Genomic DNA, 14,246 nt, shown 5'->3' with positions numbered 1-14,246 from the left:
ATTTAATCGACTTCATCGGAAAGAGATCATTTCTTAATTATTTTTATTCTGCACGTTGACTTTAGTTGTTCGTAAGTATTAAGTACTCTTCTTGATAACACTTAAATTTCGCATTTGGGGTAATTATAAGTAACTGGCACGTGCATAGATTAAGGTTTTGTGGACACATTTTCATTTGCTTTATCTTTTTTTGTGACTGACAGACAACAGAGAATGCAGCAACACATTGTTCCTTTCCTTTAGCCTGTATACTTACGTGCATTTACTCGAGTACATAGAAACACACACTGCAGAAATCACTATTGTACTCTTGCATAACAACACAATGTTTACCTATTGATATTTTCGGAATGCATTATACATGTAATGGTTACTGTATTTTAATGTTTCTTTTCTAGCACAGTGAAAACATTTCGATTATGATTTTTCTGTTTGACATGTTACTACGGACACATCTGTCTAAATTGTAATGTCGATATTCGTGACAAATGCTTGTTAGTCTTTGTCATTTAATCCGAGAATCTACCATACGTAGTTTTAGATAAACGTCTTAGCTTTATTTTCTTTCGCTGTATTGTAACAGAATATACGTACTTTGTAAAACCAGCACATTCATGGACTCCAGTATAGTTATTGTCTGCGCTGTGAGAAAGTTGGAGGTATTATTAACGTTTTCTACACCACGACATGCCGCATCGATTATCGTGATTTTACGTGACTTCACAGACATTTTGTTAAAAGTGACATGGTGGTACCTTTTGTGAGCGGTCTGGCTCTGACTTGTCACTGGATTTGTCGCTGACACGTACGGAGTGCACCAAGTCTGCTCTCAGCCGCCTCCCAGACAGTCACGATACGACGCTCTCACCTGGTGAGGCGTTACAACGTCATGAGTGCTGGAAGACACTCCAACATGTGCTACATAGCGTGCTGGGTACTCTCAGACCAACAGCTGCGTGTGTGAAAACCACGAAAAGACATTCCTTCGATACACATTTGCTACGACTAAAAGACGACGTAATCACAATTAGTCTCACGAGATTTTGTGCAGAATAACGATAAAAAATAAAGTCATGAATGTAATTTTTTCCCTCAATTGATGACTTTATAGCTAATGGACAATAATGGAGTAGACCATTTTCTCAACTTGCTCACACTTCCTTCAAACGAAATGTAACGTATTCTGAGTACACCTGAGCACCAATGTAAACAACATTTGTAACTTGACTTGGCGTTCACCTGAGCACGAAATGGACGAAGCTTTCTGCAAAATAATTTATGAGCGAGTAGGCGCCACTACTTGCAAAACAAGTACGTTATGAGGTGAGATATTTTCATTTCAGGATCAGTTTGCTACGAAAATTATCAACAGACAGGGATCATTTCACCAACAGGAGCATTAACACACGAGGACCACTTCGTTTTTATTAAGTAGATCAATAGTTAAGTTCAGGATTTAATCAGTTTGCACATTTGTACAATATGAACACAGTAACAGAACGTTTATCACGTTGGAAGATATAATAGACACGTTATTGCAGGGAAAAAACAGCCGCAAGAGGTGTATCATGGAATTATAAAGACATCAATTGACTCACATAATTTCACCGCGGTAATTGACAATGGATTTCGAGTTACATTGATTATTTATGCCACATGTAATAAACGCAGTCCCAATAATTCATGCCCTACAGTCCCACTAGAAAAGAGTAAAGATAGAGGAGCAATTTCAGGAAAAGGAGTACATGTAAACCTAAAGACACACACCTATAATTTGCTGTTCAAGTCCACATATTTTATGCAGAAGTGCCGCAACACGACGTGGTATGGACTCGCCTAATGTCTGAAGTAGTGCTGGAGGGAAGTGACACCATGAATCCTGCAGGGCTGTCCACAAATCCGGAAGAGTAAGAGAGGCTGGAGATCTCCTCTGAACAGTATGATGCAAGTTTGACAGCCGGCGGAAGTGTTTAAAATCAGAAGAGTGTTCCTGGAGCCACTCTGTAGCAGTTCTGGACGAGCGGTATGTCGCATTGTCCTGCTGGAATTCCCAAAATCCGTCGTTGTGCACAACGGACGTGAATGGACACAGGTGATCAGACAGTATGGTTACGTACTTGTCACCTGTCAGGGTCGTATCTAGACGTGTCACGGGTCCCATATCACTCCAGCTACACCATTACAGCGCCTCCGCCAGCTGGAACAGTCCCCTGCTGAAATTCAGGGTCCTTAGATTCATGAGGTTGTATCCATACCCGTACACGTCCATCCACTCGATACAATGTGAAACGAGATTCGTCCGACTAAGCAACGTGTTTCCCCATCATCAACAGTCCAGTGATGGTGTTGACGGGCGTAAAGCTTTGTGTCGTGCAGTCATCAAGGGTACACGAGTGGGCCTTCGCATCCGAAACCCCTTTTCGATGATTTTTCGTTGAGTGGTTGACACGCCGACACTTGTCGATGGGCCAGCATTGCAATCTGCAGAAATTTGCGGAAGGGTTGCACTTCTGTCACGTTGAGCGATTCTCTTCAGTCGTTGATGCGCCTGTTTTTGCAGGATGTTTTCCTGTATCCTGATATTGTAGGTACACCACTGAAATGGTCGTCCCGGAGAATCCCCGCTTCATCGCTACCTCGGAGTTGCTGTGTCCCATCGCTGGTGCGCCGACTATAGCACCACGTTCAAACTCACTTAAATCTTGACATGCTGCCATCGTAGCAGCAGTAATCCATCTGTGTAGATGAACTACACTTCGTATAGGAATCTGTAGATATCATTTTTATCAAATTAAAGAAAGGAGTACTCATTTCTCTACCTCTGAAAGCCAGCTTTCGAGCAGGGCATGTTCTGTTTTCAGATAAAATGCAGCCGACTGCAGAGTTAATGGTGGCAGACAGGTGGTACTCGATATGCTGCAGATGAAGTACAGGAGAATAAGCGTATTACTACATGACGTGTATGAATCTGTAATGAGTGTGTGAGATAATGGCATTTAATTTCTAAAAAACCAGCCAGATGTAATTATCTACCAAGGCACAGAAAGTGGTTTTCAGTTGTCCACATGGTAAAGACAACGTTGGTGTAGTTTATCTTCTCTTCGCAGAATAGTAGTAGCGAGGTCTCTAGAGTTGTGGTACCCGTTGTGGATGTCCTGCAGTGTAAGTCGGTGGGTGAACACACGCCGTGGGTTATCGACCATCTGAGTGCAGACCTAAGTGAAGGAGACACGATGAGTGTGGAATTACTTGTAGAAGCACAGGCTGCTCCTGCAGGGGGACCGGAGGTGGAAATTAAATTTTGACTTTTGGTTTGTAAATAGAAACTGCGTGAAAGAATACGGCGAGATTTAATAAAAGAAAGTATCAGAAACATCTGAGTCCAATCCAAGAACTTAAATTATTGTATTGTTACGCGAATGCATTCTTATGTTTAAAATGTTTATTGAAACCAGTTTGTCGCCAGTTTTCTGTTTTGTCTATCAAGAAATGATGCCTGGTTTGCCTACTCCCAGTTCTTTGCGAATAGTATGACCTGCCCCCTCCCGCCACAATTGCTCTAGTTTATGTCGTGGGTACTCCCTTCGATTTCGCATTCATGGGGAGAAATCGTGAGGATAAGGAGTCGTATACATAAAAAGATATCTTTCTCCGGAGAAGATTATCAGAGCAAAAGAATATTCTCTCAGAAAGTTTTCAGTTTCGCATGAATCTAAAATTGGAAGCGTATTCTCCGACGAGAGGGTTTCCTCCCCACTGCCTCCCCACCTCCCTGAGAAGGTTCTCTGTGTGCGTCGTCTGCCGTGTCACGCACAGAACGCACGCGTAACGTCAGACTTCATGCTGCTCGCTCAAACAGGCTAACCGTTCAGTGTACAAAGATGGAACTGGCGTCAGTGTGTCCGGGAAGAGTTGCACTACGTTTAGATTTCAGTTTTATGTGCGGCAGAAAATTGTTAAGACGATTAAAGACCATTTAGAAAAATGCATTTTCTGCGATCGTATTGAATTTACGACATGTGGGGACCTTTTCTGGTACTGAAGTTAGGTTAACACATTATGTGAATGATTTTTCATCTACTGCAAACCGGAACTGTGGCAGAGTTTTCTAAGACAAGGTAATTTTGTTTAAATACGAATGGTGTGCTCGCGTGTCAAGGACGCAAGCGATCGCCCGTGGGGTTCGTTACGAGAAACCGATCGCTAGGTTTGTAATCGACCAGCTGTTAAGTTTTCTGATTGGCCTATATTTCAAACTTAACAAAGCGTAAGATTTACGGTGTGAGAAGACATGATGATGAATATTCGGAAACGTCAGCGGCACAGGTGTTCTGTGCATACCAAAGTCTTCTCGTACATCAGTGTGAAAACTTGAGTCTGCTAAATAGCAACAAAAATATTTTAATTTTCACTTCGTTTGAAAGGTCGCTCATCTCTTCTTTCATGATTTTTTGGAAGGAAATTCGCCATGCAAAAATGTTTTTATTGTAAGGCTCGTAGAAGTTTCTACGGTTCCTCTCTTCTGCATTTCTTCCGGTACGTATACCTTCTTGCCTTCCAGGCAATATAAACTCTGCCTTTACTACCAAAAAGTCTGCAAAAGCTAACGTCAACAGAACTTACTCAGCTCGATGTTATGCTACAGAGCACACTTCAAAAAACGGAGAATGTTCTCGGTTCGTGATCGCTCCTCTAGTTTTATTCATACGAAATAGGAGCATGTTCTTTGTTTCCAGAATGAGATTTTCACTCTGCAGCGGAGAGTGCGCTGATATGAAACTTCCTGGCAGATTAAAACTGTGTGCCCGACCGAGACTCGAACTCGGGACCTTTGCCTTTCGCGGGCAAGTGCTCTTCCAACTGAGCTACGGAAGCACGACTCACACCCGGTACTCACAGCTTTACTTCTGCCAGTACCTTTGGAAGGTAGGAGACGAGGTACTGGCAGAAGTAAAGCTGTGAGTACCGGGCGTGAGTCGTGCTTCGGTAGCTCAGTTGGAAGAGCACTTGCCCGCGAAAGGCAAAGGTCCCGAGTTCGAGTCTCGGTCGGGCACACAGTTTTAATCTGCCAGGAAGTTTCATGTTCTTTGTTTTTAGCGACTTCTTCCACTTATTTACTCAAGCTGAGAAATTTCTCGGGTGAAGTATATTTTCCGACTCGTTTTATTCGCGCGAACCTGGGAATGTTCTATACAATTTCTAGTATAAAGTACATTCTCCGTTTTATTCTTACGATCGAAGGTCGCGATTCTGTAAGTTGCACCAAACCATGATGAAGCGCACTTAGAGAGGTAATGCGGCTCAGAAAGTTTTCGCTCTGGTCGGCGGCAAGTACTGGGCGTCCAGCAGGCTGTTTCAGAAACTGTTACATTATTCACTCTGAAGCTGCAAATCGAAATGTACAAGTGTATCCCAAATACAGCAACACTACTTGTGACGAACGTTTACCCCACAGGAGGCAATGTACTGTTTTTCTACGACGTTAGTACCACATACCTGTCAATTTCTGCGGGCTTTCGGCAGAATCGGGTCGGGCCAAGAGTTATTTCGGTCCTTTCCAATTAATGGCGTCCAACACCGGGTTGCCAATCGCCAGAAACGTTCTATTAGATAGTGTTTCCGTGTTTATTTCTGTTTCCTTTCTCTTTAATCTTCTCTCCTCCCACTTTGGGATTCCGAGATCGACCCCTTTTCCTCTCCCGTTTTCCTCAGCAGCGACGTCCCTGCAACAGTGCCGCTCTCACTCCAGCCTAGCGACTGGAGAACTGAAGTCGGCGTCTGAGCGAGATCTCTGTCACGGCTGGAGTTTAGCGTGGAATACGACTGAGTAAGTGCTGCCACGCTTAGCCCGAATTATGCACAACTTTTCTCCTGTTTTTTAATTTACGATTTCCCAAGACCATTTGAAATTTAATTTTCAAGGTTACTGCGACCCCATGTGGTGATTAAACTACTTTAAAGAGAAAGCGTGTAATCCATTTGGAGTTGTGGATGATGACAAATCGAACACCACATTGCATTCCAGCATTGCTGATGGGGGGCGCCACGAACTTGTAAGTCATTTTCAGCCAGGTATCGCGATATTTTTGACCACATAGTGTATGTGAAGGCATCGTCAAGATCTAAAATGGATGTTCCAGCATCAAGAAAGTGCTTAATGGTCTAAGTCAACGACAGACAGGTAGAAAATATGGTTTCCAGTCATTAAACAGTCGAGCCACAGAATGAACATCAGTACAGTAGTTACATGTGTAATGAATCTGATCTGAAATTATACTATGGAAGATACTGGTTGACATGGCCAAAGATGAATAACATGTCTATGTTGGACAATCCAAGTCCACAGGAAGATCATAGGTACATAAAATCAAACATCTTTGGAAGAACTATGTTATCTGTGAATACATTTATAAATACATCTGTGGAAGGGCAGTGTTATCTGTGAGCACAAGGTGTAAAAAGTATGTTTGTACCACAAAAATATGACATCATGCCGAAAGAAATACTGTAATGACACATTCCGACGCAGAGACATACAGTACCTTAAAAGCTGCGCCAAAGATTAAATTGAGAGGCATTTAGAGTATAATCTTTGTAATGTTCACATTGGATTCTCTTTTGTTTCATACTCCAAGGAGGAGCTAAGGGACACTTTCGATTGTTGCCTCGTGGAGGATGGACGTGATTTTTGGTGTCTGCGGAAAGGCAGCCATATTGTTAGTAATTATGGTTTGTGCGACGAGCAGAGCAAGTCTTATTGTCTTGTGAATAAAAAATAGTGAGAAGTATCGAAGTGTTACGAAAATTATTTAAAGCAACGTAGCATTGTATTCCTTGGTTTCCACCGTCTTCATGAAGTGAACCGATGCCGACTTAGGAAGATACACACGGTCAACAAACAGAAGAACTTCGATGGCGACTGATGAATTAATATTGTGGCAGAAGGACTAATTCTACGTCTAAGGTGAGAACTCTGATTAAATCAACAATGACGTAGAATTCAAAATGTAATTAATTGGAATGGTAAATTATATTACAGGCATATTTCACGCAGCACTGTATTTGTCCGCATTCAAGCCGGTCAATACAATCCGTAAAAAAGCTTTTCAAAAATTCTAAAGTTAAAAAACACAATAAAAATCACATGTTTTTTTATTTATTTCGCCACACTGGCGACCGTGACAGGACAGTGCTGGTGGAACAAAGAGTAAGTACTTCATTGTTGTGCTACAAATGTACTTGTACTAATTACTGTTTCTCTGTTACATGACGCACATGGAAAATGACGAATAAGGTGAAACAATATTAACTGTATAAACGGATGGCACAATAACCAGAAGGAACAAGGACAAGGATTTACAAAACTAACGTAATCGTGAGTGACGCAGCTCAGCCGTAATTAAGGTAGGAAAGAGCAAACGCATGCAGTGGCTGCACCTTGGCTTAGCTCCACTTAAAGCAGAACCTTTTCCTTTCCATATTAAAATCCTGGTAGTGTTTGTGGCAACACACAATTACACTTTGATAATTACTTTTTTATGTTCAACAATCGCAGAATTAGAAGACGTAGTGCGCCATCTTGTAAATTTCCGACGCGCAACAAATAACAATCGCGAGATATTTCTATTAATTCAACTGCGAGAGAATTTAAAGATTTAGATTAACAGTAAAGTACAGATAAAAATAATATCTCCACAATGGATAATATCTCCACAATGGAATCGGAGAACTTTAATTTGACAAATGTTCATGGACACGTTACCCATTCTGACAATAGTGACGTAAATGATGACGCAATTAGTTTTTCAGCACAACATAATGTAGAAGTAAATACGATTCAATTGCACTCCACAGGGATTAACAATAATGAATCACTTGCAAATGAAACCTTGTGCACAGTCGATGAAGCATCGATTACCAGATCAGATGAAAATATTTCGCGTGAAACCAGTGAACCTATCCCGGTTTCGATTCAATCAGATCGTGGTAGAGAAACAATGGCTACAAATAATGGCATAAATACAAACACACAAGCTTCGTCAGTTACGCTTGAGGCATTATATAGTCTGATGTCAAACGTGAGCGAGCAATTATCTGATTTAAAGATCAGTCACAACACAACGAACACAAAACTGGCGAATCTAGAAATCAGCCACAACATGACAAACACAAAATTGTCAAACATGGAAATTGGGTTCCAACAGCAGTTTTCAAGTGTAAACACGCAATTTGAAAATATGCACAAACATTTTGATCAACGCTTAAATAAACTCACCAATGAAATCGATCAAAAGAACGAAGAAAAAGTCATCAAAACAGTCAATAGTGTATACAATGTATTGGCAAATGATTTAGAAAAGAAATTGTCAGATCTCACAAACAAACAGGAACAGGAACTGTCAGAAATAGTAGAAACACACAATCAAACACAAACCGTACAAAAAGAAATACATGAAAACGTACAGGCTATTCAATTAAATTTAACAAGAGTACAGTCCGCATGTGAAGAAATACCTGACCAAGTTAATAAAGTTAACGAAGAAGTCGGTTTTCTGAAACAAGAGACTCAACATATCAACGCGGACATTATCAAAATAAATGAAACTTTAGAAAACGGTAATGTAAATTAATTAATAACTGACCGGGAAACAAAACTTTTTGAAAAATTAGGTAATGAAATCAAAGTAGCCGAGGACAGAATACGCAAGGAAATTGCTAGTAGACTGAATGTTTCAAATGACTTGCCTACGTCAAGCAGCAGGCAGCGCGACACTTATTCGCCCGTGCCAGATTACGATGTCAATAACGCAGAACATCACGCGCCCAGTCCGGCGTATGTGCACCCACCGGCACAGGCAAACAATGGCTATTCGCCAAACGCGGTGCTGCAACAGGCAGTAGGCGTGTCGCCTTGCATCTCGACGATTCTAGTCCATGAGAGCCTGTTGAAACATAGACAGTTTCCAATTTTCTCCACAGAATCCAGAAAAACTCATCCAGTCGTATTCGTAAGAGCATTTAAAAATGTCTTACCAAGAAACTGGACTGAGGCACAGAAGATTAGATATGTAGTAGGCTTCACACAAGGCGACGCACTTTTGTGGGCCACAGACATGGCTGAACAGTGCGTCACCTACGAACAATTTGAACGGGCTTTCTTGGAGAAATATTGGTCTGCTGGGGTCCAAGAAAGACTGCGACGTGAGGTATTCAACCCACAACCGTTCAACCTAAAAAACGGCGGGTTGAGAAAGTATTTCGAAAAGTACTTGAATAAGACGCGCTATTGGAACAATCCAATACCGCACGTAGACGTTCTCAAAATTCTGAAAAACAGACTACCCGCGAATTTACGCGAAAAATTGGTAACCATACCGGAGAACGACCTTGAATACTTTCTTTCCGTGCTTGACTCAATTGATCTAATATACGAAGAAGAGCCGAGCTCAAGTAATCGGAATGAATATTCCGGAACCAATCAAAACAACGGTAACGGATATCATTTTAATGGCAGTGGACAAAACCCACACAGTTGGCATCCGTATGCGACAAGGCCAAATAATGGAACCTGGGATTACGGGAATCGGAGGAATTCGGCGCCACAGAGACGTGAAGACCGAAGGTATAGTACAGATTACGGTCCACGGCGGTATGGAAATGATAGAAATCACGTGAATGATCGGTCAGGCCCGCGTGATGAAAGGCGGCACACAAATGAAAATTACAATAGTTACAGTAATAGGAATGACAGACCAAGGAGGAATAGCGACGGCCGGTCGCAAGAAAATGTTGCACGCAGCGGTCCGGAAACTAATTGGCGACAGAATAACCGCTCAGTACACTTTGTAGAGGTAACGGACAGTACTGAAGCAACGCCTTTGTCTCCCCCGGTAAACAACAATCGGTCGTAATGAGCCCCCACCGGCCGACCGATTTGACAACAGGGGGCACAAACAAGCACACATTACATCTTAGACAATTATTTTTAAGATATGATCATGATGCGACTGTAGAAGATGATCTATGTGAAGAAGAGATGAAAGCACCAGACAAGGTAAGTGACCTCGTGCAGGCTGTAATAACAGCAAAGATAGGAACTATAATTACCAACGTAATTTTAGATACAGGCGCATCTACGAATATTATTTCTAACAGTTTATTTAAAGAAGTTTCGAAAGCATTAAAAGTACCAGTGTTGCCAACGGAAAATTGTAAAATCTTGACAGCTGTAGGTAACAAGTCAAAAAGTATTAAGTGGCAGACGCAAATACCTGTTACCATTAGCGATGTCACGATAAACTGTACATTCTTAATCGTTGACAAGTTAATCGTCAATTGTATTTTAGGTATGGAAGTTTTCCGGCAGCATAAAGTAAACATCGACATAGGCAGTGGAGTTTGCTATTTCCGAGTGGGCAGTCGTAGTGTGAAGGTTAATCTTGTAAAGTCAACAATAGATAGTAATGGCCAATTACAGAAACAAGCTGAAGTAAAATTAGTTTACCCACAAGTTTTATTGATAGATATTACTTTCCCCGAACAATTAGACACGGAAATAATTAACGAACAGGCCGCCCACGAGAAGGTAGGAAAATCCACTTGTCTTTCAGAAACTCAACAAAATGAACTGGCAGATCTTATTTATGAATACCGAGACATTTTTAGAAAACAGCCGACAATAATCAAAAAGTATGAATACAAAATGGAAGTCTACCCACATAAAACGTACTGCCATAAATCATATGCGATACCATGGGCAAAGAAGGAAGCGGTTCGCAAAGAAATAGATAGAATGGTTCTGTGGAAGGTGATAGAACCTTCGCATTCACCGTACTGCAGTCCCATCTTAGCTGTCAGCAAACCTGACGGGTCAGTCAGATTAGTACTTGATGCGCAGGAAATTAATAAGATCATTGTACCAATACGCACTAGACCGGAGAACTTAGATGAGCAATTGCTTAAATTTCATGGAGTGAAGTATTTAACATCCGTTGACATGAAGGCTTCCTATTGGCAAATAGCCCTACATAGTGATAGCAGAAAATATACTGCGTTCATTAATGCTGGCAGAAGCTATCAATTCCAAGTACTGCCATTTGGACTCAACGTGAGTGCTGGGGTGTTTATAGAGGCTTTAGACAGAGTATTGGGTTCAAAAATGGTTCAAATGGCTCTGAGCACTATGGGACTTAACATCTATGGTCATCAGTCCCCTAGAACTTAGAACTACTTAAACCTAACCTAAGGACATCACACACATCCATGCCCGAGGCAGGATTCGAACCTGCGACCGTAGGAGTCGCGCGGCTCCGGACTGAGCGCCTAGAACCGCTAGACCACCGCGGCCGGCCAGAGTATTGGGTCCAGAACTGATTAGCAAAGTGACGTTGTATGTAGACGATCTCTTGATAGCCACGGAGACCTGGCAAGAGCATGTAAAATTGGTACACAAAGTGTTCCAAAGGTTCCGAGAATATGACGTCACAGCAAATTTTAAGAATTCCGAATTCGGAAGGGATCGAATAAAATTTTTAGGCCACATTATTTCACTAGGCGGAATTTTACCAGATAAAAAAAGCTTGATGCCATAAAATATTTCCCCTCACCACAAACACGTAAACAATTGAAAGCTTTTCTGGGGCTCACGTCATTTTTTCGAAAATTCGTGCCCAAACAGTTACTGAATAGTGATTCCCTACTCAACCTTTTAAGGAAAAACCACACATGGTTGTGGACAGAAAAATGTGAGGAAGATATCGTAAAAATCAAACAGGCACTCATAAACGCACTCATTCTGAAGCATCCTAACATGAACTACAACTTTTGTTTGAGCACGGACGCCTCATGTCAGGGATTAGGCTCTTGTCTGTTCCAATTAGTAAATGATAATGGAGAACAGAAAGTAAACATAATTAGTTTTGCCAGTAGAACGTTAACGGAATGTGAAAGAACCTATTCGGCAACTGAACTTGAAGCGTTAGCTGTAGTGTGGGCTTTCCGCAAGTTCCAATACTATCTTTGGGGAAGGCATACACGAGTGTTTTGTGACCATCAAGCATTATCGTTTTTTACTCACATGCAAATTGTTGCACAAACGGATTGCACGTTGGTGTTTATTCCTCCAGGAATTTGATTTCGAAATAGTTTATATCAAGGGTGAACAGAACGTAATTGCCGACGCATTATCGCGCTTGCCACAAGGTTTGAGCGAGTTCAATGAATTGGTCGAACAGACTTCCGATTTTAGAGTTTTTCTGATGCATGATGGCACATTTCAACCATATTACAGAAGGTTGTGTAAAGACATGAGCAAACTACAAAAGGAAGACAATAGATGGAGACAAGTTATACAAAAACTGCAGATAGATGACAATAGTACACTGAAACAATATTACACAATGTCAAACGATGTTCTTTTCTACAGGCGCAATCCACAATCCAACACCTGGTGTGTCTGTATCCCGGAAGAATACATAGACAATTTGATAAGACACACACATAGAGTATGGGGACACTATGGGGTATCAAAATGTACAGCGAAAATATCAACGTATTGTTACTTCCCGAACCTCAGACGCAGGATTGAACAAATAATAAAAAAGTGTACAATATGTCAGAAGGTTAAACATCTTAATAGATCTTGTTTGGACGTATTACACCCTATCATTCCAACTAGACCAAGAGAAGTAGTTTCCGTGGATGCAGCAGGACCATACTCACGAGCTATGGGAGGAGTTAGATATGTGATCGCATTTTATGATGTCTTCACAAAGTACTTAAAAATGTATGCTATAAAAGCAGTACTGTCGGGATCAATAATCAAACGCATGACAGAAGACTACATACCAATAGTGGGAAAACCGAAAATTATATTAACTGATAATGCAACAAACTTCACTAGTAATAAATGGAAAACATTTCTCGAATCTCAAAACATAAAACATATATTGGTATCCAAATTTCACCCAGAATCGAGCCCGGTTGAGAGAAATTTTAAAGAATTTAATCGCTTTATAAGAACTTATAGACCAAATAAACAGACAAAGTGGGTGGAATACATAGCCCCCTTTCAGCATATTGTAAATAATTTAATTCATACTTCAACAGGCTTTATACCTACAGAGTTAATGTTTCAAGGCACAGAACTTGAAGAATGGGCTAAACCTTTACCTAAATTAGCCACAAAGGAAATAACACTAGACGAAAAGGTACGTCAAGCATTACTACAGATGGAAGAACAAGCAGAAATAAGGAAAAAACAATTCAACAAAAAGATAAGAAAGGTTACAGAATTTAACATTGGACAGGAAGTACTATTACGTACCCACCCAAAATCCTCTAAAATTAAGGCATTAAACAAAAAGTGGCAGTTGTTGTATGATGGCCCTTTCATTATAATAGACAAACCTCACCCAGGATGTTATCTGTTAGGTAACACACGAACGGGCAAGGTGAAAGGGCTATACCCCCACAAGGATATCAAGGAATTTTTTCATTAAAGGTTATATATTATTTTAGCAAAATTGAAATTATACAACCTTGGATCATATAGTAAAATTGCTGTCATTAACCTAAGAAACTTGCGAACACGAAAACAAAAGACTGTCAGTTAGTGAAAAACATGCATTAAACTAGCAAACATAACTGAAATTTCAGTTAAACATCGAAACTAGTAACCAACTGGGGGCATATGCCAGCTAAAAAACGCATAGTTAACCACACCTAATGAAACATGTGTTACTGTGAGTCTTAACACTATAAAATAAACCACACGGTACTTTTGTAGTCTAACTCAGTTATTTAAGAGAGAGGAACAATGCCAAATTAACGCGAAGGCCAGAGTTTGTTCGCTTGAGACGAGCAACAAGCCACGCGTCGAAGTTGCAATCCAACGCTCAGCTGATGAACACGCGATAGCTGCATGTCAAGACGAGGTCATTGGCCGCGCTGTAGGCAGCGAGCCGGGGAGAAATCTTCCCCCTTCCCTGTCCGATCAGCTGAGTGTATACAAAGCGCGAAGGCGCATGCGCGGTCGAGTCCAGGCGTCACGTGACTATTACATGATGCTGGCTATCACGAATAATGTTCACCAACAATGCAGAGTTTTCCCCGCGCCTACAGTCCAGTCGTGGTACATAAGCGCGCTTGCGCGGAACGTTTAAAAGTTTTGAGACCACTCTTACTATGAAACACAGTGATGAAAGCCTTTCAAAAACAAGAAAGAAAATGGTACACAAGTCTTGTAA

Source organism: Schistocerca cancellata, chromosome 11, assembly GCF_023864275.1.
Source record: "Schistocerca cancellata isolate TAMUIC-IGC-003103 chromosome 11, iqSchCanc2.1, whole genome shotgun sequence".
NCBI lineage: Eukaryota > Metazoa > Arthropoda > Insecta > Orthoptera > Acrididae > Schistocerca > Schistocerca cancellata.
Note: the sequence above shows the minus strand (reverse complement) of the source record.